General features: G+C 39.5%; 2 protein-coding genes and 2 pseudogenes across 4 annotated transcripts in view; 1 reads left to right on the forward strand and 3 right to left on the reverse strand.

Annotated features, from left to right (window-relative positions):
• The window catches only part of LOC126631696 (beta-amylase 7-like), a 48754-nt pseudogene extending 30567 nt beyond the window's left edge, over positions 1-18187 (reverse strand).
• The window catches only part of LOC126631438 (beta-amylase 2, chloroplastic-like), a 109147-nt gene that overhangs the window by 39619 nt on the left and 44923 nt on the right, over positions 1-24605 (reverse strand). Inside the window, exons 1-2 of one of the 3 annotated variants that reach the window (XM_050301584.1) lie at positions 18097-18241; positions 17699-17727 (exon numbers count right to left, since the gene is read on the reverse strand). The gene's annotated coding sequence lies outside the window, so the exon portion shown is untranslated. Of the gene's footprint in view, positions 1-17698; positions 17752-18096; positions 18242-24605 lie in introns of those variants that run through there. The other 2 variants (XM_050301569.1, XM_050301581.1) reach the window with 2 other exon arrangements.
• The window catches only part of LOC126631626 (rust resistance kinase Lr10-like), a 69142-nt gene that overhangs the window by 11091 nt on the left and 33446 nt on the right, over positions 1-24605 (forward strand). The gene's annotated exons all lie outside the window — the stretch shown is intronic.
• LOC126631901 (beta-amylase 2, chloroplastic-like) overlaps positions 1-24605 on the reverse strand; it is a 67684-nt pseudogene that overhangs the window by 3517 nt on the left and 39562 nt on the right.

Consider the following 24605-nt stretch of genomic DNA (forward strand, 5'->3'; position numbering starts at 1 on the left):
ATGTTCTGTTCATGTTCCAAGTGAACAGAGACATAAACTTAAACCTAAAAGCTTCAAAGGAGTATTTGTGGGATATGCAACCTGTGAAAAAGGGTATAGGGTATTTGATCCACTATCTAAGAAACTAATTTTGTCTAGAGACATTGTGTTTGGTGAAGAAACTGTCTGGAATTGGGAAGAAAAGTCCTCAAAGTCTATTACTCACAATACAGGAAGTTTTGTTTATAATGATGCAAACACAGGAAGTGATGACAGATTGGTACTATCTCCTACATCATCTGCATTATCTCCATCTAGGAGAGTGCTAAGTATTGAAGACTCTGAAGTTCAATCCAAGTCACTCATTTCAGAGGAATCTGCAAGCATGTTAAATTTGAATGAGGATGTCAATCAAGCATATGATCACACACCATTGAAGTGGAGGAATCTGAGTGATGTGTTGGCTCAATGCAACATGTGTGTCATGGATCCAGAGAAATATGAGGATGCCAAACAAGATGAGTCTTGGTTAAAGGCTATGGAGGATGAATTATTCATGATTGAGAAGAATGGCACCTGGAAACTTGTTAACAGACCAACTGGAAAACCTGTTATAGGGGTTAAATGGGTCTACAAAACAAAGTTAAATTTTGATGGCTCAGTGTTGAAGAACAAAGCAAGGCTGGTTGCAAAGGGGTATGCACAAAAACCTGGTTTAGACTACAATAAGACCTATGCACCAGTTGCTAGATTAGAAACTATCAGAACTTTGATAGCCTGGGCTGCACAAAAGAGTTGGAAGTTGTATCAGTTAGATGTGAAATCGGCTTTCTTGAATGGAGTATTGCAAGAAGAGGTTTATGTTGAGCAACCTGAAGGCTTTGTGGTAAAAGGCAAGGAGGACAAAGTGTACAAGCTGCATAAGGCTCTCTATGGTCTAAAGCAAGCTCCAAGAGCTTGGTATGGAGAAATTGACAATCATTTCTCACAGTGTGACTTCAAGAAAAGCTTGAGTGAACCAACTCTATATATAAAGACAAGGGGAGAAGATGTCTTGATTGTTTCTATCTATGTAGATGATATAGTCTACACTGGTAGTAGCAAGTCAATGCTAGAAAAGTTCAAGGAAGATATGAAGATGAAGTATGAAATGATAGATCTGGGACTTCTTCATCATTTTCTTGGGATGGGAGTGATTCAAACAGATTCTAGCATCTTCATTCATCAGAAGAAATATGCAAGTTCTTTACTGAGCAAGTTTGGATTAAATGAAGCAAAGACTGTTTCAACCCCTCTTGTAGCTACTGAGAAATTGTCTAAAGATGATGGAAGTGGATCTGCAAATGAGGAGATGTATAGGAGTATTGTGGGAAATCTCTTATATCTTACTGCTACAAGGCCGAATATAATGTATGCAGCAAGTTTATTGGCAAGATTTATGCATTGTCCTACTAATAGGCACTATAGAACTGCAAAGATGGTGCTCAGGTACATCAAGGGGACTCTGGATTATGGCCTGGAGTATGTAAAAGGAAGAAAAGCTTGTTTAATTGGTTTTTGTGACAGTGATTGGGGTGGTTCATTGGAGGACAGCAAAAGCACATCAGATATGCATTCTCATTTGGCAGTGGTGTATTTTCTTGGGCTTCTGTCAAACAAAATTGTGTTGCACTCTCAACTGCAGAGGCTGAATATGTAAGTGCATCAGAAGCCACGGCTCAAGCAATATGGCTGAGGTTTGTTTTGGAAGATTTTGGAGAATTACAAACTGAAGCTACTCCCCTTCACTGTGATAATACTTCTGCTATTGCAATTACTAAGAATTCTGTATTTCATCATAAGACTAAACACATTGACAGGAGGTATCATTTTATCAAAGATGCACTGCAGGAAGGCATCATTGATCTGATGTATTGTCCCACAGAAAAGCAATTAGCAGATATCTTTACAAAGTCTCTCGCCGAGGATCGGTTTAATTTTTTTAGGAGCAAGCTTGGAGTGAAATCAGCTTTAGACTTAAAGGGGAGTGTTGAATTATAAGTCTATAGCTGTTATTGAAATAAGTTGTGATATTAAAATGTGTATGCACTTATGATAAAATTCTAAGTGAGAAGATATATAGTTGTAAGGCAAATAATGCCAGGTGTCATGATCCTAGCATATAGCTAGATGAAAGGTTGAGATTGCTTTGTAATGAATGTGAATCCACCTTGGATTCCAACTGAATGTAAGCACCGAGTGTGTGCAATTTTAAGTGTGTGATATGAAGAAATACAAAATGCTCTGTTAGTAGTTTTCTACAGAGAGCTTCACCTTTTCGACTTCTCTCATTTTCTTTCATTGTTCTTCTTTCTTCTTCATAAAATCCAGTAAAGAGACAAGAAAAACAACATGTTGATCCAATGGCTAGAAGAAGTTACATGCTTGCACGCACACAAGCATGCATGAATCTAAGAATATACATTCGATACTCTACATTATTTCATTAATTGGATTTCAGCTTCTCGTATAAGCTCAAGTTTTAGAGAGAAGGCTTGAATTTAGAGCTTATCGGAGATGCCTGATTTCGGCTTATGCAGGGGTCTTATTCAAAGGGTGCAACCAAGCAACACAACATAATATGAGAAATAAAAACTTCTGAGCGTACAAGAGGACATCCCAAGGAGTGCATTGTATTACTCATTTTTCTTGCTATAAAATGAAATATATGCAAGTTTGTGCATACATGTGCTCATGCTTGAGTGTGTAGCAATGTACGAAAAGAGAACCACGTGGTCTTACAACTCTTACCATGCATTCTCTTGACAAATCGTTCGAACTCTGTTAAGTTATGCCTCTCAATGAGAACTGGGCTTAATCTGAGATAGGTAAATGCTGATAAATGCCTGCCATCGGGATCGTTCCAGGGCTTAGCATTTTCTAATATCTTGTTGTAGCCTTCTCTGTCAAAGCAAGTAAGAGCATTCTCACTAGCAACTGGAATGTTAGCATCCCATGCAGAATTCAGCACCTGAACAAAAATTGAAATCCAAAAAAAATTATCAAAAAGAAAACAAAAAGGCTACACAGATAATATTTCGGTACATAGTCCAAAGGAAACTGACATTTCACATGTAACAACAGACCCTCCCCTCGGGGTCTGCCAGGAAGTAATTACATATGCTTAAAATCCAGGAAGTAATTACACGAGTTTCTGTGCTTACCTGCCAAACTAATCCCTCGGGGTCTGCCAGTGCTTCCGGAAAGCCCTCATGTTGGTCTAATGTGCGCATTTCAACACATGTGAAATTCAGAGCAGCCTCATGCTTTTTTAACATTGCTGAAATTGGCGCATACCCATCACGATTGCAGGAGTTGTAAAATCCAGCAGTTAATTCAGCAGGATGGCTGGCAGTCTTGTACCACCAGTGGATACCTGATACCTGCTCATAAATCAAATAAACTCCACACACTAAATGTTGTGCCTTGGCCCGTTCGTCAGTACGGAAACGAGATTCAGATTACAACCTCACCAAAATCACACTCAGTTGAACAGAATAAAATACAAGAAATAAAGACACCGAGAAATTTACGAGGTTCGGCAAAAAACTGCCTACGTCCTCCGAGAGATATTGCTCTTCACTATGAAAATAACTAGTACAAGATACACTTGAGTTAAATCGACATAACCCAAACCCCAATCCCTTGTACCCTCACAGAATTTTACTAAGAGACTCACTCTCCCCAAGAGTTTCTCACTCTTACTCTATATTTTCTCTCCTTTGTGTTCTCCTTCGGATGCTATCTCTCCCCTCTCTCCACACCGGCTCTTTGCAGTTAAATGGACAGAAAAATGAATCAACCTCTCCTTTTTTGCATAGACATAATGATGATGCATCATGCTCCCTTTGCCTTTTACTCAAAACCCAAAGCCACTTTCATGGCATGCAAATGGGAAATCAATAAAAAAGGCCAAAACAAAAGAATCCCATGAAACATCATCATTGTCTTCCACTATTAACCAAAATGAGATATGGACACATTTGGTCACTATTCCGAAAGCATAACACACAAAGTCACTTAATTGTTAACAGCTCAAAATATGAGCCAATCACAACACTAAAAAATAAAAAATAAAAATAAAAATAAAAAAACTGTGTAGAATTAATGTCCAATGAAGTGACTAACCTTTGTAGCAATGCGTGTGCCTTCAAAAGCTAAATTGGCCAGAGCAAGTACACGGTCACCATGATCAGTCAAAACACGGGTGTACCAATTAAGAAAGAATCTGCCATAGTAGCTATCATAATCACCTCCATCACGGAAAAACCCTGTCTCATGTGGTTGGGAATTATAAGAGCCTGCATTATCTGGTACTCCGGCCCAGAAGGAGTGGCCCCTTGCTTCTGCAGCATGCGTCATATTCTTCATCAAGTATCGGTCATAACACTGCACTGAACCAGGTTGAATCAGAGAACTATTTCAAAGTTCAGATAGAAGTGAAAAATCAAATGAGCTACTGGCTTAAGGTCAAAATCACAGATGAATGAAGGGCAACTAACTTAACATTTAGAAATAACTGTCAACTCCTAGCTATCATGCATGCCACTAAAGAAAGGAATGATCACCATTTGTTAAGGTACCTGGAATTCACCAATACCAGGATATTTCCAACCATGATGTTCAGGATAAGAAGGATACCGTAGCTCACCACACGGACCTAATCCAACTTCAATTTCTGATATTATTCCTTCCTAAAAAAAACTCAACAAATTCAACTCTGAAGCTCCTCATGTAGTCGAAGTAAACCTGCGTTGGTTCCATTATAAAATAACAGAATAGAAACTCTCACCATCAAACGGTAAGAATGCATAGGGTCTGATTCTTATGGCATACAAAAGGAAAGTTCTTAGAAATAAAGAACGTATAAAAGTTGGAAAAGGTTTAGCAATAGTTTCTTTTGAAAGATAAGTGGAACATGTAAAAGAAGTCAAATATAGGAAGGGAGCAATGGCAATCCATAGAGATTAAAAGACCAGCATAACTAAGTAATTCCCCATGTCAGCAGTGCGGCCTCTTAAACCCCCTCTTTATCAATTCCCCATGTCAGACATTCAGTGTTGCGTTTCCCTTCTTTATTAGTAAAATATATATCAAGATTCTTTTGGCCAATTTCTGTCACCCGGTGAGGAAGTGGGATATGTACATCATCCCCGACATTGCCTCCACACTCGTGGAATGACATCACGACCTACAGCAATGTAGAGTAAGACAATGCACACCATATCCAAAATGCATATTCAAAGGAAAAATGTAAAGCAGAAAATCTCTCTTATTTAAAATGCGTTTTAACTGATAGTCTCGCAAACTAATTTACAAAAAGAAAAGCTAGCAGTGCATTACTTTTCAGCAATCTACTCAAGACTATTATGCCCCTTACCTAAGACAATAGCCGGTTAGCCACTTAGTACTACGGTTGAATGATTATATGTCCAAATCAAAGCCTTCTCAACTGTTTCATAACATGTATTTTGACTGACAAAATTTAACTCTAAAAATGAAAATATACGTCACCTATCAACAACGGTCAAATAAGTTTCCGAGACCAATTCAAAAAGTTTCCAAGACGATTTTTTGGCCATGTTAAGCAGTATATGTTTACAACCGTAAGGATCAACAGTATGATGAAATTTGATTCCCAAGTTTAACTTCACAAAAGGGTTTAATCTATTTAAGTAACAGATTTATGTCCTACAGCAACAAAAGTGCATCATGTCGGAGACAAATGTGATACTTCCAGAATCATTCATTGTACGAGGATACTTAACATTATCAGTTCTAAAAGAAAGAAAAAAAACCCAAATTGTCAGATTAGTGCAGGTTAACATCTGTAAAAACTGAAAATCTGAAATTTGGCACTGTAATTGACATGACTACTAAAAGGAAACAAGAAACAGACAATAAAGGTCGTACCCAGTACACAAGGCTCCTGCTTTACGCAGGGTTTGGGAGAGGTCGCACTTGGTGCGATGGCAAGTGCCTTCGCCCATGAGCGGTAGGTCTCGGGTTCGAGACTTGGGAGCAGCCTCTCCATAAATGGGGGTAAGGCTAGCCGACATTCACCTCTCCCAGACCCTGCGTAAAGCGGAAGCCTTGCGCACTGGGTACGACCAAACAAGAAACAGACGATGAAGAGAAAAATTGTACTACACAAGCAAAGAGAAAAAAGAAAATGCTAGTATAAGTATATACCACTCACCTGTAACTTAAGGTTAAGATCGCGCACAATTTGGAATAGTTTCTTGTGGCCACTCCAATTATATCCCTGCGGACTGTGTGCCTCTATGATTCCCCACCAGCAATCAACCATAACACCATCAACACCAACCGACTTCAACACTTGTAGCTGATTTCGTAGAGCTTCTGGCTCAACTAGCACGGAGTTCATATTGATCACACCCAACTGACAATTCCCCCCACCAAGAAACAGAAGTATCCCTTTAACTATCAACAAAATGTATGAGATTTCTCTTGGAGTGGCTCAAGGTATTGAGTATCTACATCAAGGTTGCGAAATGCAAATTCTCCATTTCAATATTAAGCCTCATAATATTCTTCTTGATGAGAACTTCAAAGCAAAGGTTTCTGACTTTGGGCTAGCAAAGTTGTATCCTGTAGATAATAGCATTGTCACGTTGACGGCAGCGAGGGGGACAATGGGATATATTGCTCCTGAATTGTTCTACAAAAATATTGGAGGCGTCTCACACAAGGCCGATGTCTATAGTTTCGGAATGTTGTTGATGGAAATGGCAAGCAGAAGGAAGAATTTGAATACAACGGTAGAGCATTCAAGCCAAATCTACTTCCCACTGGGTATACGATCAGTATAATGTGGGAAATGACTTGGAATTGGACAATGTAACAGAGGAGGAAAAGAATGTAATAAGAAAGATGGTTATAACCGTCTTGTGGTGCATTCAAATGAAACCAACTGATCGCCCTTCGATGCACAAAGTCATCGAGATGCTTGGAGGAGATGTTGAATGTCTGCAAATGCCCCCCAGGCCTTCTCTATGCCCACAAGAGACTCCTGTGGCAGTGGGTGACATTCAAGACCCAATATGTTCTAACGTAGAGCTAACATGTTCTTTGTCAGCTAGGTGATGATCAAGTTCTTAGTTATAAAAGTGAAATAATGTATTATAAATTCTTACTTTAAAAAGAGAATTAATTAGTGAAGAACTATTATTCGAGGTTTATATTGAAGAACCTGGTCCTCTATTGTAGACTGACTAGCTTATCAAGCATTCAAAGGTTGTCTTATTTTTGTTCTTCTCATCTGCCCATTTGCACGGATTGCCATGGCCTACCTTTCACGAGCTTAATGAGCTTCTTCTTCATCGCAGTCTTGTCCATCTATTTTTTGGCTTCGCCCCAATGGACAAGGCATTGATGAAGAAGAATATAATATTTGGGTTTCACCCCAAACATCGTATGATATACATTGTAATTGAACTCAATTTGATCAATATGAAATAAAATGAACTAATTATGGAGTCACATTTTGGACAAAACTTGGTGCTTATCATGAGGATCATCTATCCATGTGGTATGCACACACAAATCCCCCTTATCTTTTTTAAACAGTAATAAAAGTTTCATGTATCACAAGTCATACACAAGAATCTCTATCAATTAGAAAGTGAGACTTATGTCTTAATTGTGTGGAAATTTCATTATTCCAACTGCGAACCTGCAACTCTTGTTCCTCCAAAAGACTTAAAAAATCATATAATTTTTTATTATTCTAAAATTTCGCATAAATGAATTATCCACCATTTAAAAATGATACCCATTGTGTTATATTAATTGCATTGAACAACGTTATTGATCATACAATGCCAATACAATCAATCGTCCCCATCTCTAATTGCAAATTAGTCAAATTGCACAAATCATTCATGCGGAGTGGGTCATATGTCTGTGTCACCCGTGCACACAAGTAACATTGACATATAACCCACTTCACGCACTAATGATTTGTGCAATTTAGCCTCCATCAACGTTTGCAACCACAAAAACATCCATCGTTGTTGAGCTGATCTGGAATCACTTACAAGTGGGGTGTTGTTTGTTTCCTTTCTCGACACTTTTAGTAACTTGAAGCTAAAAACAAGGCTCATGACATGAGTATGCAATTGTGGGATTTGGAATGGAAATATGTTATAAATTACCATCATTGGTTACAAGTTTGTAACCATAGTTTTATCAGTTAATACACCAAACCTGTAGAATGCTATAAAACTTTCTTTAATTCCTATATGTAGATTTGCACACACAGACGAGTCGAAGTTTTATTAATCTCTCTCCGAAGCAGCAAGCCCCTCGTCCGTCCCCTGAAACCGGTGTGCTGTATATTTGAGTTGATCTAAACATCAGGAGCGGCTTCTCCTGCGTTTTCAAGTGTATTAAATTTAGATTAGAGCAAGCGTATTGTATACATCAGGAGCCAACAGAAAAAACAAAGCAAGCGATACACCATGCGAGACATATCGTCTCATAATAGCAAGCGTATTGTACAGATCATAGCAGCAGGCATATGATATAGATTATATACATGGTAATCTATCCGAAAACAAAATGCAGTGACAATTGATAGACGCATAGGACAACAGAATATGCTTTAATTTTTTTTTCTACGTGCCATACAACGTGACTTGCAGAGTGAAAACCCTGTTTAAAGAACACAATATGGGGAATTAGGTACACTATTATAGGAAGCAAAACTCAACTTCATCGTTTACACAGCAGGAAAAAAATATTCAACTTCAGGCTTTTCATAATTATTTTTTCAGACCTGGTTGTTCATGTGGCTTGTCATACACCGCTCGTAGGGTATATATGTAAAACCATATGGTGGCATGCCCCATGGGTTGGAGTGTAAGAAATTCAGTAAATATGAGTATAGCGTCAGTTTGAATCAGCTTTGATTGATAAGAAATGTGTAAACAAAGAGCTTCTACCAATGTTGATCCTATAGCTAGAAGAAGTTACATGCTTGCACGCACACAAGCATACATGAATCTAAGAATATACATTCGCCACTCTACATTATTTCATTAATTGGATTTTAGCTTCTCGTATAAGCTCAAGTTTTAGAGAGAAGGCTTGAATTTAGAGCTTATCCGAGATGCCTGAATTTGGCTTATGCAGGGGTCTTATTCAAAGGGTGCAACCAAGCAACACAACATAATATGAGAAATAAAAACTTCTGAGCGTACAAGAGGACGTCCCAAAGAGTGCATTGTATTACTCATTTTTCTTGCTGTACAAGAGGACGTCCCAAAGAGTGCATTGTATTACTCATTTTTCTTGCTATAAAATGAAGTATATGCGAGTTTGTGCATACATGTGCTCATGCTTGAGTGTGTAGCAATGTACGAAAAGAGAACCATGTGATCTTACAACTCTTACCATGCATTCTCTTGACAAATCGTTCGAACTCTGTTAAGTTATGCCTCTCAATGAGAACTGGGTTTAATCTGAGATAGGTAAATGCTGATAAATGCCTGCCATCTGGATCGTTCCAGGGCTTAGCATTTTCTAATATCTTGTTGTAGCCTTCTCCGTCAAAGCAAGTAAGGACATTCTCACTAGCAACTGGAATGTTAGCATCCCATGCAGCATTCAGCACATGAAAAAAAAATGAAATCCAAAGAAATTATCAAACAACAACAACAACAACAACAACAAAGCCTTTTCCTGCTAAGTGGGGTCGGCTACATGAATCCTAGAACGCCATTGCGCTCGGTTTTGTATCATGTCCTCCGTTAGATCCAAGTACTCTACGTCTTTTCTTAGGGTCTCTTCCAAAGTTTTCCTAGGTCTTCCTCTACCCCTTCAGCCCTGAACCTCTGTCCCGTAGTCACATCTTCGAACCGGAGCGTCAGTAGGCCTTCTTTGCACATGTCCAACCCCCCGTAACCGATTTTCTCTCATTTTTCCTTCAATTTCGACTACTCCTACTTTACCTCGGATATCCTCATTCCTAATCTTATCCTTTCTCGTGAGCCCACACATCCAACGAAGCATCCTCATCTCCGCTACACCCATGTTGTATACATAAATCAAAGAAATTATCAAAAACAAGAAAAAAAAGGCTGCACAGATAATATTTCGGTACATAATCCAAAGGAAACTGACATTTCACATGTAACAACAGACCCGCCCCTCTTGATCCAGTGTTGCTTGCCCATGTTAGTTAGAAAATTTTTAAAGTAATTGTTTGACAGATGGAGAAAAATGAATTTGAGCAGATCCATTATTCACAAAATAGCAACTGACTCGGGACACTAAATGTGGCCACCTTCCCAAAAATAAAAGAAATATGCCTATTCAGCTCAAAATTCTAATTGATGCTTTTTAAGCTTCTGCTCATCCAGCCAACCCGGATGCTCACTTTTCCAAATGGTGGTGATTTATATTTATTGCTTAATTTACATATGCTTAAAATCCAGGAAGTAATTACACGAGTTTCTGTGCTTACCTGCCAAACTAATCCCTCGGGGTCTGCCAGTGCTTCCGGAAAGCCCTCATGTTGGTCTAATGTGTTCATTTCAACACATGTGAAATTCAGAGCATCCCCATCCTTCTTTAACATTGCTGAAATTGGCGCATACCCATCACGATTGCAGGAGTTGTAAAATCCAGCAGGATGGCTGGATACCTGATACCTGCTCATAAATCAAATAAACTCCACACACACACACACAAAAAAAAAAAAAAACTGTGTAGAACTAATGTCCAATAAAGTGACTAACCTTTGTAGCGATGCGTGTGCCTTCAAAAGCTAAATTGGCCAGAGCAAGTACACGGTCACCATGATCAATCAAAACACAGGTGTACCAATTAAGAAAGAATCTGCCATAGTAGCTATCATAATCACCTGAGTCACGGAAAAACCCTGTCTCATGTGGTTGGGAATTATAAGAGCCTGTATTATCTGGTACTCTGGCCCAGAAGGAGTGACCCCTTGCTTCTGCAGCCTGCGTCAGATTCTTCATCAAGTATCGGTCATAACACTGCACTGAACCAGGTTGAATCAGAGAACTATTTCACAGTTCAGATAGAAGTAAAAAATCAAATGAGCTACTGGCTTAAGGTCATAATCACAGATGAATGAAGGGCAACTAACTTAACATTTAGAAATAACTGTCAACTCCTAGCTATCATGCATGCCACTAATGAAAGGAATGATCACCATTTGTTAAGGTACCTGGAATTCACGAATACCAGGATATTTCCAACCATGATGTTCAGGATAAGAAGGATACCGTAGCTCTCCACACGGACCTAATCCAACTTCAATTTCTGATATTATTCCTTTCTCAAAAAACTCATCAAATTCAACTCTGAAACTCCTCATGTAGTTGAAGTAAATCTGTGTTGGTTCCATTATAAAATAACAGAATAGAAACTCTCACCATCAAACAGTAAGAATGCATAGGGTCTGATTCTTATGGCATACAAAAGGAAAGTTCTTAGAAATAAAGAACGTATAAAAGTTGGAATAGGTTTAGCAATAGTTTCTTTTAAAAGATGAGTGGAACATGTAAAAGAAGTCAAATATAGGAAAGGAGCTATGGCAATCCACAGAAATTAAAAGACCAGCATAACTAAGTAATTCTCGAATACTATACCTCAACAGCAGTGCGGCCTCTTAAAACCCGCTCTTTATCAATTCCCCATGTGAGACATTCAGTGTTGCGTTTCCCTTCTTTATTAGTAAAATATACATCAGGATTATTTTGGCCAATTTCTGTCACCCAGTGAGGAAGTGGGATATGTACATCATCCCCGACATTGCCTCCACACTCGTGGAATGACATCACGACCTACAGCAATATAGAGTAAGACAATGCACACCATATCCAAAATGCATATTCAAAGGAAAAATGTAAAGCAGAAAATCTTTCTCTTATTTAAAATCAGTTTTAACTAATAGTCTCGCAGACTAATTTACAAAAAGAAAAGCTAGCAGTGCATTACTTTTCAGCAATCTACTCAAGACTATTATGCCCCTTACTTAAGACAATTGCCGGTCAGCCACTTAGTACTATGGTCGAGTGGTATTCCTCTTCACTTGTTAGTGAGAGATCTTCGGTTTGATTCTCGCCAAAGGCGAGTTTGAACCATATTATTGCTAGCCCATTGTGAGGCTAAGCCCACACCCTCCCCCTTAGTGTAGATAATATCGTTTGTTCAAGAAAAAAAAAAAAAAAACCCAACAATACCCAGTCATTAACTGAAAGACTACCAATTAAGAAAGGAAAGCTTGGTACAAATCACCCGGAATGATTATCTGTCCAAATCAAAGCCTTCTCAACTGTTTCAGAACATGTATTTTGACTGACAAAATTTAACTCTAAAAATGAAAATATACGTCACGTATCAACAACGGTCAAATAAGTTTCCGAGACCAATTCAAAAAGTTTCCAAGACAATTTTTTTGGCCATGTTAAGCAGTATATGTTTACAACCTTAAGGATCAACAGTATGATGAAATTTGATTCCCAAGTTTAACTTCACAATAGGGTTTAATCTATTTAAGTAACAGATTTATGTCCTACAGCAACAAAAGTGCATCATGTCGGAGACACACGTTCCTTCATTGTACGAGGATACTTAACATTATTAGTTCTAAAAGAAAGAAAAAACCCAAATTGTCTGATTAGTGCAGGTTAACAGCTGTAAAAACTGAAAATCTGAAATTCGGCACTGTAATTGACATGACTACTGAAAGGAAACAAGAAACAGACGATGAAGAGAAAAATTGTAATACACAAGCAAAGAGAAAAAAGAAAATGCTAGTATAAGTATATACCACTCACCTGTAACTTAAGGTTAAGATCGCGCACAATTGGGAATAGTTGCTTGTAGCCAGTCCAATTATATCCCTGCGGACTGTGTGCCTCTACGATTCCCCACCAGCAATCAACCATAACACCATCAACACCAACCGACTTCAACACTTGTAGCTGATTTCGCAGAGGTTCTGGCTCAACTAGCTCGGAGTTCATATTGATCACACCCAACTGACCGTTTCCCCCACCACGAAACACAACAACAACTACAATTAGCCATGACTTGTACAAAAAGATAGCATGAACATGAACCAAGATTAAAAACAAAAAATCGAAGAAACAAAGATAGCATGAGCATGAACACGATCCGGTACAGCAAGTGTAATAATACAATTGGTTGGATATTTGAAGAAACAAAATTCAATCAATTATATTATAACACCTGATGTATCAGACGTTGTTTCCGGCACACTGAAAAATTTCTCATAATGTTGATGCAAAAACTCGACGTCACTAGAAATTATCAAATCGGACGATATGCATATTGAATCCATAAGAGCAACTTCACCCCATAAGGCAATAAATGCCCAAGCAATTGGGCAATAAGCAATTATTTTCTTTGTGAATGTTCTAAAACGCGATCAAGGCGGCACCTAGGCGCTGGGCGTCGGACCGCCACCGCGATTTTTCCAAAAACGTTCAATAAATCGGCAAGGGTATTAGGCGGTGTCTAGGCGGCCGACTGGGCGGGCTAGGCGGTCTCAGCGGCGAACTAGGCAGTTCTGTTAAAAAATTATACGTCGCTGTTTCACTACACTGAAAAGAAGAGGAGGGCGACAACATAAAATTTGACAGAAAGAGCGAGAGAGCGTGAGGGAAGAGACAGAGAGAGACCAGTAGAAGGAATCAAATAACAGTGCAATTGATGGAAAAAAAAAAACGAAAAATTTGACCTGGACTCTTCGGATTTCTTTGCCGAAGCCGGCAACATTTTCGAGGATCTTTGCTACGCTAGACTAGGTTTTGGGAAATTTTGCAGGGCAAGAAGATGGGGAATTAGGCGGAGAAGACGATAATAAATTAGGTGGAGCAATCGAAGAAGAAGCGGAGGAAGAGGAAACGGGACACCCCAAAATAAAAGCCTCCCGATTTCCAAGGCATCAAAACCAACTCCCCTTATCTGATTGATCTCCACTACTTGGGCTTAAAACTTGAAACTTCAAATTCAACATGGATGGTTTTGCCTTCGGTATTCTTTGAATTCTTTGGCCACAACTTCAAAGTAAGTTCCTACTTCTTTTTCCTATGGATTTTATCTTTTTCAAATGTCATATTTCAAAAATTCATCTTTCATGTATGTTCAAAATGATGGAAGCTAACTCACCTTTGCAGCAATGCATGTTCCGTCAAAAGCTAACTTTGCTAGAGAAAGCACCCGATCACCATGATCAACTAAAACTCGAGAGTACCAATTAAGGAAGAACCTGCCATAGTAGCCATCATACTCACCGCCATCGGAAAAGAAACCGGTTTCATTTGGCCCGGAATTATAAGAACCTGCATTATCTGGACCTCTACCCCAGAAGGAGTGTCCCCTTGCTTCTGTTGCCTTCCTCAAACTTTTCAGCAAATACTGATCGTAACACTGCAATTTTTTAAATGCTCAGGCTGAGGAAATCGACAGACTCATTCACTTGTAAACCGATATAACATTATTCAGCAAGTTACCTAAAATTCACCGACACCGGGATACCGCCAACCATGCTTTACAGGACAAGATGGGTATCGCAATTCCCCACACGGACCTAGTCCAACTTGAATCATGAAGATGTTACCATTTTTAAAGTACTCGTCAAACTCTACACGGAAGCTTCTCATGCAGTCAAACTATACCTATATCAGTTAAAAATTAGCATTTTGACACTGAGTATATAGGACTACCCTTCAAAAACGGTACAATAATACTGAAAAGCGTTCTGCATATGGCACTAAAGAAGTTATCCACAGAAAAAGAAGTATATAGATTAATAGGTGCTAATGGTTTGGCATACAAAGAGTTCAATTACCACCAAGTTTAATTGCAAGCAGAAAGATTAAGGTATCATTCATCATATGTGACTGCAAAACCTCAACAGCCGTCCGGCCTCTTAAAACTCGTTTCTTATCAATTCCCCATGAAAGGCATTCAGGATTACGTCTTCCCTCTCTATCGGTGAAAAATATGTCAGGGTTGCTTCTACAAATTTCAGCCACCCAATGAGGCAGTGGAATACATACATCATCACCAGCATTGCCTCCACATTCATGAAATGACATCACAACCTTAAACACAGAAGTTGCCCATCAGACCCACAAAAAATTTCAGAAGAACTAACAAAAGCAACCATGCCCAAATGATTATATAATCTCCGGACTTAGACAGTGAATTCAAAGCATGAAAGGGAAGTGAGTCCCTTGTTTCCCACATTAAAAAGGTCGTACCCAGTGCACAAGGCTCCCGCTTTACGCAGGGTCTGGGAGAGGTGAATGTCGGCTAGCCTTACCCCCATTTATGGAGAGGCTGCTCCCAAGTCTCGAACCCGAGACCTACCGCTTATGGGCGAAGGCACTTGCCATCGCACCAAGTGCGACCTCTCCTTGTTTCCCACATTGTAGAGAGAAAATCTCAAAACTTTGCCAAGCATTACAGGACAACCATGGAAAGAATAAAAATGACCACAAGATGGCAAAACAATTAACCGCACGTGTTGTTTATATGGCCACTGAAAAAGCTCTGCAAGTGAAAAAACGTATTTATATAAAACAGACCTGTAGCTTCAGCTTAAGCTCGCGCACCATCTGAAAGAGCCTCTTGTATCCATTCCAATTATACTCCTGTGGAGTATGTCCCTCTACTATTCCCACCAGCAGTTAACCATAACGCCATCTACATTAACTGATTTCAACACCCTTAGCTGCTTTAGTAGACCATCTGGATCAACCAGCTCACACTTCATATTAATGACACCTAGCTGCCACCAAAATAAAAGACATGATAAAGAGCATACAGACTAGAGACTAAGCTGAAAAACAACCGTTATTTATCAAGCAAAACTTGATCTCCTTGACATGGCAACCTCTAATGCAAGATATAGAGTAGAAAAGCAAACATATTAAACAGAAAACCAACAATTTAACTTGCATAGTAAAAGAATATTAGTAAAGTTACAGAACTCACTGGTAGCATTACATAAACTGGAATGTACGCGGTGCTGGAGAAATTACGTTCTTTTAACTTCAGGGGTATGTCAACAATCTACAAAAAAGAATTAATGTGCATTGCCATTGAAGGATGTGACACTGCCCAACTTAGGAAGCAATAACTTAACATTCAAACTATTCATTACTACAAATTCAATGAACTATATGAGAAATAGTATTTCACCACTTATGGGGTCCTAGTAAATTGCAATACAGTTATACGCATAAATGAAGACAGTACAAATGCAGAGTCGTGCTTCCATACATTTGCTAACAAAGGCTAATGTTATTTATGCTATTTAACGCCTGATGTGATATGTGATAACAAAAATTAACCAAGATGGCACAAAGAATAACCATATGAGAGAATTCAACACCGGCATACCAAAAGATATATCCGGAAACACATACCACCACTGAAGTCTCAACCCGCATGACGAAACACACAAAGCATGATGTTATGGAGTAAAACAATTTTGTGATTTTTTATATTTTGGTAGGCATAGAAACATAGACAGTTGAATTTCTCGTCATAGTACCTGTTTGTTGCCAACATTATCCATGGAGCCACCAATAAGAGGACGACTCTCTGTTTGACCTGCTCCATCTCCAACAATGGATGAACCTTGGGACCGAGCACTTGAGGGGAGATCATAAGGTGATAAACTGGGTAAATAAACACCTTTGGTGTTGCAAGCATTAAGCTCCCCAGGGCTCTGAAATCCAGCAGTAACTCCCTTAAGGGAAGCAGGAGTACGTGGGGACACTATTTTGGGAAGATGATGAAGTCACTGCCGCAGAATTGACACCAGCCAGCCTTGGGCCCTGTAAAAGTTCAATATAAACATTTTGGATTTTTTCAGAAATTTGTTAGAAATGAGAATCACAATAAAATGCATTAAATGTCATCCACAGCCACATTAAGGAGGCCAAAACCAAACATGCACTCATGATCTAAGATCAGCCAGTGCATGAACCACATGAAGATCAATTTTTTCTTTTTATAGGAAGAAATCAATTTTAAACATTTCGGCGAACACGTATGACATTAAAAGCAACCAAATATGCAGTCATGTTCATAAATTTAAAAAATAAAAAAGCAAAAATATTCAAAATAGGATGAATAAGCTTCTTCCTTGCGAGAGAAGTACCTGAGATTTTGAAGGAAATGTTGTTCCATCTGGAAGAACAACCCAGCCAGCTTCCCTAGCCAAAGCTGCAACTACATCATTGATATCCGCCCTAACTCTAAGATTATAATTTCCATGCCTCCGTAGCCCTGCTAAGATCCTCGCCGTGATTGCCCTGCGCTGCCGTTCTCTTAACTTGGTTCTCTCCTTCTCTTCCATGGGTCTACACCTCCTAGCTCCTCCCCCTCCGGGAGTCCCCACTTGTTCTTGAAATTGATGGTGCTGTTGCAAACGGTTATTATTATTACTTATTGTTGGCATTTCTCCATCAACCCCTGCCATCATTTGGGAGGCATCAACATGCTTCTCTCCATCTTCATCATCGTCATCGTCCTCTTCTTTCACGTCCATCTCCATTTCTTCGTCATCATCTTCTTCACTTGTGATTAATTTCTGAAGACCCTTTTCCATAATCTACTTATTCGTTTATCCTACGCTTTAAACCCCCTGATTATCTTAGCTTCTTGATCCTTCTGTCATGAATGTAGAAACCTTCACTGCTTAATTTCCCACATAACCACTTGAAGGATTAGATTTTTCTCAACAATGCAGAAACGGTCCTGCTCAATTTTCTGTTAAAAATCGAAACTCTGAAAATTAGACATATCTGACGTTAATAATTCTAGTACAGTTCAAAATTACAGAGACACAGAACCTACCAAATTGACTGTTTACACCTATTTGGCTCTAATGAGGTTGACTTCTGCTCAAATTTTCTCAGCAGCCAAACGCTTATTCTCTATTACTTTCCACACAAGTCACAAACGATAAAGCTTTTAAATTTTCTCAGAAGCCAAACATGACCAAAAAGTAAAACTTTTCCATGTAGTGAACTGAATTACCTTCTAAAACCAGCTGGGACGGCCGAATTCTAGCATTTGACTCCACCTTGGCCGGAATTCTCCATTTTCTCCTCGAATTTCACCTCATCGCCCTCACTCAGAGCTCCCAGTCCCATTTTCTACCCGATCCATCTTCTCTTCCCCCTTTCAGAAGCCCTAGCTGCTTCACCGGAATCCGTGCCCGAATTTTCCGGCGGCCGGAAATAAATAGTACGGCGTCGTCTCACGAGGAGCAGGGAGGGGCTCCGAAGGGGAAGACAGAGGGAGGGGGTCGGAGACGGGCGGGTCGGGTCGGGCGGGAGAGCGATGGGGAAGGAGAAGCGTGCGAGCATGCGAGGAGGGGGCGCTCACGCTCGGGGGATTGCCACGCGTGCGAGGTGCGAGCGTGTTTGGGGGGTTTGCTGGCACGAACGAGGCGTGTGGGGGTGCAGTATGTGTGTGAGGTGAGCGAGTGAAACCATGCGGAACTCGTGTGCGTCTCACGGTTTGGGCGTGAGTTGTGGCACGTGTCGCACGTGCTGAGAGCCTGGACTTGGGTAGATCAAGGGCACGAGATTTGGGTGTGTCCTGATTAGGGCTGGGCACGGGCCGGCCCGAGCCGGGCCAAACATAAGTTTGTAGGAACCTGACATTACCCGAAACGGGCCGGGACGGGGCGGGGATTGGATTTTCTTGTATAGGAACCGGACATTACCCGGCCCGGTTCCACGGGTACCCTTTTTTTTTTTTTTTTAACTGCACTGCACAGTTTGAAAACTGCACAGTTTGCAAACTGCACAGATTGCAATTTGCAACTGCACAATCACAGTGACACTGCATTTATGCAGATTTTGCACAAATTCACCATTATTCACATCTAATCTAAATACAAAGTCTAATATCTAAGTTCATAAATTAAGTTTTAACAATACATCCAAAATAACAATATTACATCGTCCTCCAACATCTAAAAATGAAATCCACATACACAATATCCGAAAGTCCAAGACATCCAAATTCCAAAAATCAAATACTCCAAAACAACATAAACATGACATCCGCAATAAATTTCAAATTAAAACCACATCCAACGCCCAAGTTCCAACAACAATCCTCAATTCCTCATTGAATCTGTAAGCAAAAATAGAATATAAACATCATATTATCCTCATTGAAATTTAAAGTTTATTCATTTGAGTTTAAAATATTACCGCAATTCATTTTCCTTTGTTCGTTCGAGTTGTTTGAGGAGCTTCAATTTCAGGAACACTTGATGAAATGGTTGAACTTGTAGATATAATATTTGCTTTTCTTCTTTTATATTCTACAACAAAGAACAAAAGTTAATTGTAAACCAATTAATATAAACTTATAAACCAAACTATACAAAACAAAATAATTAGCTCAGTTTTGCTCCTCAAAGAATGTATGCTCCTCAAAATAGTTAGCTCAGTCTTGCTCCTCAAAGAATGTATGCTCGATCTATATAAAACCAAACTGCACATAAATCAAAACTGCACATGTATAAATCAAAACTGCACATGTATAAATCAAAACTGCACATATATAAAAACTGCACATATAAGTAAAACAAAACACACACACACACACACACAGAGAACATACACACATACACACATGAAAATAGCTTACTAAACCAGAAAATGATAACTAGAATTGCACTTTAATTTCTGGAATTAAACATGAAAATGGCATATACCTCCTGCTTCCATCTTCCTCTTTGAGCTTCCTCCTCTGCATCTTCTTTGCCTCTCTCTGGATTTATGACTTCCACCCCTTCGTAACCAAGCAACCTAAAAGAGACAAGAGAGCCAGATTCTCAACTGACAAAACTCACTGCATAATAACATCTCATAAGGACAAGGACATCTTTTTCTCAATTGGTAAAGTACACAAGAAAAAGAAAATAGCGTAGAAAACGTACACAAAAAGCACCCATAATATAACGAGCAAAACAATAATGAACATGCAAGTTATACATAAGTCTGATTAATGGCTCAATAAGAGATTCAGAAGACGTGAAAATCACCTCCCTAAACAGAACCAAGCTATTAATACGACCCTCACTGAACAATTACGAAATGCAGGTGGGCCAAGTAATCATCATTTACTGTACGTTTTTAACGCTTGATTACCAATATTTTCTCAGCATTCAAAGTTACACAAACATATTTTCTGAGCAGCCAAACAGAGTCAAAAGTCATACAAAACCTGCTGGGGCCAAATATCTTTCTATTTTTTTTTTTAAACAAATCACAAAACCAAGAGCAGAAAAGTATGAGAAGAAAATAGAAAGTAGGTCCAACAAGTTTGGAAATTTCTAAACCTCACCATCAATAGCTAAAACTTCCAAACCAACAACAAACGCATGCGACAACCCGCAAACCCGCCATCGCTCTAAAACCACTTACGGAAAAATTTTAATCCGATAACTCATCCGAAACCACTACTCAGCTCCAAATATAAAAAATTAAAATTAACAGGAAAGAAGACGACTACAAAACAATCGGAACCAAACGAAGTCGGAAATGGAAACCAGAGAGTCATCTATCAGACTACCGGAGCTCCAAAAACACCAAAAAGCAGTGAACTTTTTAACGATCGAGAATCCGAGAAGGAAAATAAAATGAGGAAGCTTTAAGAGAAACATATCAATAACCATAGATTGGAGCTAGAACTCTTTATTATACTAAAAATAGAGAAACCAGATCATCTTTGCCGAAAACAATAGAGAAAACATCAACCCACTCACACACAGATCAGAGACAACGGCGTTTGGAACCCTGAAAATTTAAATAGTTACCTGAAAATTTAAACAGATCAGAGACAAAGTCGCAGCTGGTGATGCTTTGTGGATGGCGGCTTGTGGCTGGCGCAGATGGTTTACGGCGGGTGAGCTGGGTATATGCCTGGTTTACGGCGGCTTGTGAAGGTTTAGGGTAGGTGAGATGGGAGAGAGAGAGAGAAAGAAAGACTGTGAGAGAGAGAGATCGAGAAGAAGGAGATCGAGATGGAAGAGATCGAGAGAGAGGAGATCGAGAGGGATGAGATCGAGAGAGATCGAGGGAGGCGGAGAGATCGAGCGGAGAGATCGAATTAGGTCTGAATCCTGATAATAAAAGGGTGAGTGACAGTGAGGGTCGAATTCTAATAATAAAAGAGACCGTAATCACAGTAGACCAACGGTCCGGGCCGGGGGCCCGTTTTCTCCAATCTTTAGAACCGGCCTGCCCCGTTATTTATCTGGAACCGGCCCGCCCCGCCCCGTTTTGTATTTGTAATTCTTAGACCCGCCCCGTACCCGCCCCGAACCGCCCACCCCTAGTCCTGATGTGTGGTGGTGGGTCACGTGAACTTTGTGTCTTTGCGCACTTGCACATACATCCTTTAGAAATAGGACTTGGATCCTCTCCTGAGCTAGCCCAACGAAGCCTAGGGATCAATTGATCCCAGCCTTTTAATTTGATCCTGCAGCCAAGAAATCTTCCCCACACCTGTCCCTCTCCATCCCTTCTTGTCCCGCACCTCTCTCTCACTCTCATTCCCCCTCATTCTCTCTCTCAACGCATCCATGGAAGAAGTTGTCAAATTATTTCATGCAACCCATATGGGATTGAAGACGATGATGAGGGGGGTGAAGAAGATTGCCGATGAAGGTGGCAGTGACGGTGAGGCCGGTGAGGAGGAGGAGAAAAGCACCTGAGACGAGGTGGGTGAGGAAGCCGACGAGCTGGGCAGAGTTGAGTGCACTGCCTTGGAGTTGGGTGCACCGGAGACGAGGAGGGTGAGGAACTCGATGGTCGGCCATGGATGCTTTGAGAGAGAGAAGGAGGGGGAGGGGGAGTGAGAGAGAGGTGCGGGAGAATATGGGGTAGAGAGGGACATGTGTGGGGAAGATTGCTTGGCCGCAAGATCAAATTGAAGGGCTGGGATCAATTGATCCCTAGGCTCCGTTGGGGCTAGCTCAGGAGAGGATCCAAGTCCTTAGAAATATTGCCTGAATTATATTTCTTTTCCGTATTTAAAATACCTTTTACAGTGCCAAATAAGTTATTGGGCATTTTTTAAGGGAATTTTAACGAAAAGCTCCTGGTATTATTCATTTTAATGAAAAACCTCATTTTTACACTAAAAAGTCAATCATGGTACTATTCAATTTACCCATTATTTTGTCCTTATCGTTAAAACTCAAAGTTTCCAAGCATTATTCATTAGTTTTCCTTTCTTTTTTTAATGGTTTCAATACCTTCAGATTATTAACATTACCTTTTTTGGAGAATGTTAATAATTTTCAAAATTCATTTCGTCGTCCCGTAGCAACAACCTTCTTTTTAATTGGTACTGTAGTAGCCCTTTGGTTGGGTATTGCAAGATAATTGCAACTTCCAAGAAACGTCGTGAAAGTGAATGTTAAAGACTCTTCCGTTATTTACTTGTTGCGAACGATTATAAGTCGTCGATAATAATGTAGGAGGATGAAGACAGATGATTGTCATTTTTGAAAAATAATGTTGTGAAAGTGAATGTTAATGACTATCGGTTGTTTACTTGTTGTGAACAATCATCAGTCGTTGATTATAATGTTTAAGGATGAGGACTGTAAAATCGCACATCGCTCATGGGTGTAGATCCTGTAAGCCTTATATGTATATTCCCATCTCTACCTAACACGAGGCCTTTTAAGAGCTCATTGGCTTCGGGTTCCATCGAAACTCCGAAGTTAAGCGAGTTCGCGCGAGAGTAATCTCATGATGGGTGACCCACTGAGAAGTTCTCATGTGAGTTCCTAAAAATAAAACCGTGAGTGGAAGCGTGGTCGGGGCCCAAAACGGACAATATCATGCTATGGTGGAGTTAAGCTTGGGATGTGGTGGGGGCCTGAGCCAATATGTGACAATTTGGTATCAGAGCCAATCCCTGGCCGGAAGTGTGCCGACGAGGACGTCGGGCCCTTAAGGGGGGTGGATTGTAACATCCTATATCGCCTAGGGGAGTGGATCTTGTAAGCCTTATATGTATATTCTCATCTCTACCTAGCACAAGGCCTTTTGAGAGCTCACTGGCTTCGGGTTCCATCGGAACTCCGAAGTTAAGCGAGTTCGCAGGAGAGCAATCCCATGATGGGTGACCCACTGGGAAGTTCTCGTGGGAGTTCTCAGAAACAAAACCGTGAGGGTGTGGTCGGGGCCCAAAGAAGACAATATCGTGCTACGGTGGAGTTGAGCCCGAGATATAGTGGGGGCCCGGGCCGAGATGTGACAAGGACGGAAGATGGTCACTTTTGAAAAATAAGAGGAAATTGTAGTAATGGTCCCTCAATTGTAACTCAACCGGAGCAATGGTCCATCAACTAAAAATCCATGACCATTGGTCCCTTAATTCATCAAAACGAGTAGCTATAGTCCTTTGCGTCAACTCCGGTAAAACTTTTGTCAAAATGAGTCATATGTCACGCACAAGAGGCTGAATCAAGGGGTAAATATAGAAAACCAAATGAAAAAAATCGTAGCAATGGTCCCTCAATTTTAACCCAATTTGAGAAATGGTTCCTCCACTTTAACCAATTGGAGCAACACGGTCCCTAAACTTTAACTCGCTTGTAGCAATGGTCCTTTCAACATGAGTCATTTTGACTTAATTCTGATGGAGTTGACGAAAAGTACTATAGCTGCACATTTTGATAAGTTAAGAGACCAATGTTCATGAATTTTTAGTTGAGGAACAATTGCTCCAATTGGGTTAAAGTTAAGGAACCATTGCTACAATTTTCTCAAAAAATAATTTAGAAAATGAACGAAAAATAACTATTTTGAAGTGTTAAGAACAATTATGCTCATCAAATGTTAAAAGAAACTATTATTGATACTCTAAAAATCTAATTCTGCATTCATTGCAAGAATATTTTTCTTTTTAATATAAAAAGTTTAAAGTGCATAATTAAATTTTTAGAGTGCTAATAATAATTTTCTTGTTAAATATGATGCCTTAAACTGGGAGATATAATAATTAAGTTTTAGGATGATTAGCATTTATCCTTCGCTTCGTTATATGGCATTTTAGGATGGAAGATTATTACTTGTAGACCATGATGTGCTAGAATGGTTATGATTATGAATCTTGTTAGAATTATTTTGTTTTCTTTACATTTCTAAATTGATTTAGGACTCGTTTGGTTGTACTTTTTAAATGACTGAAAGTACTTTTAGAGAAAATATTTTTGGGTTCTAAAAGCACTTTAAGTGTTTTCTACAAGAATCACCAGTTATGTGCTTCTTCCAGGAAACACTTTAAGTGCTTTTTCAGGATTTACTAATATTTTTACTAAGGATTGTTTCCAAAAATATTTTTACCAAAAACGCTTTCAGTCATTTTAAAAGCACATTCAAATGAGCTCTTAAGTTTCAGTTATGTAAATCGGCTTATCAACCCATGATTTCCTTTTATGAACATTTATAGTCTTGACTCAATCATGAAATGGTTACACTCAGTTTTTTGCTTTAATTAATATT

Source organism: Malus sylvestris, chromosome 1, assembly GCF_916048215.2.
Source record: "Malus sylvestris chromosome 1, drMalSylv7.2, whole genome shotgun sequence".
Taxonomy (NCBI): domain Eukaryota; kingdom Viridiplantae; phylum Streptophyta; class Magnoliopsida; order Rosales; family Rosaceae; genus Malus; species Malus sylvestris.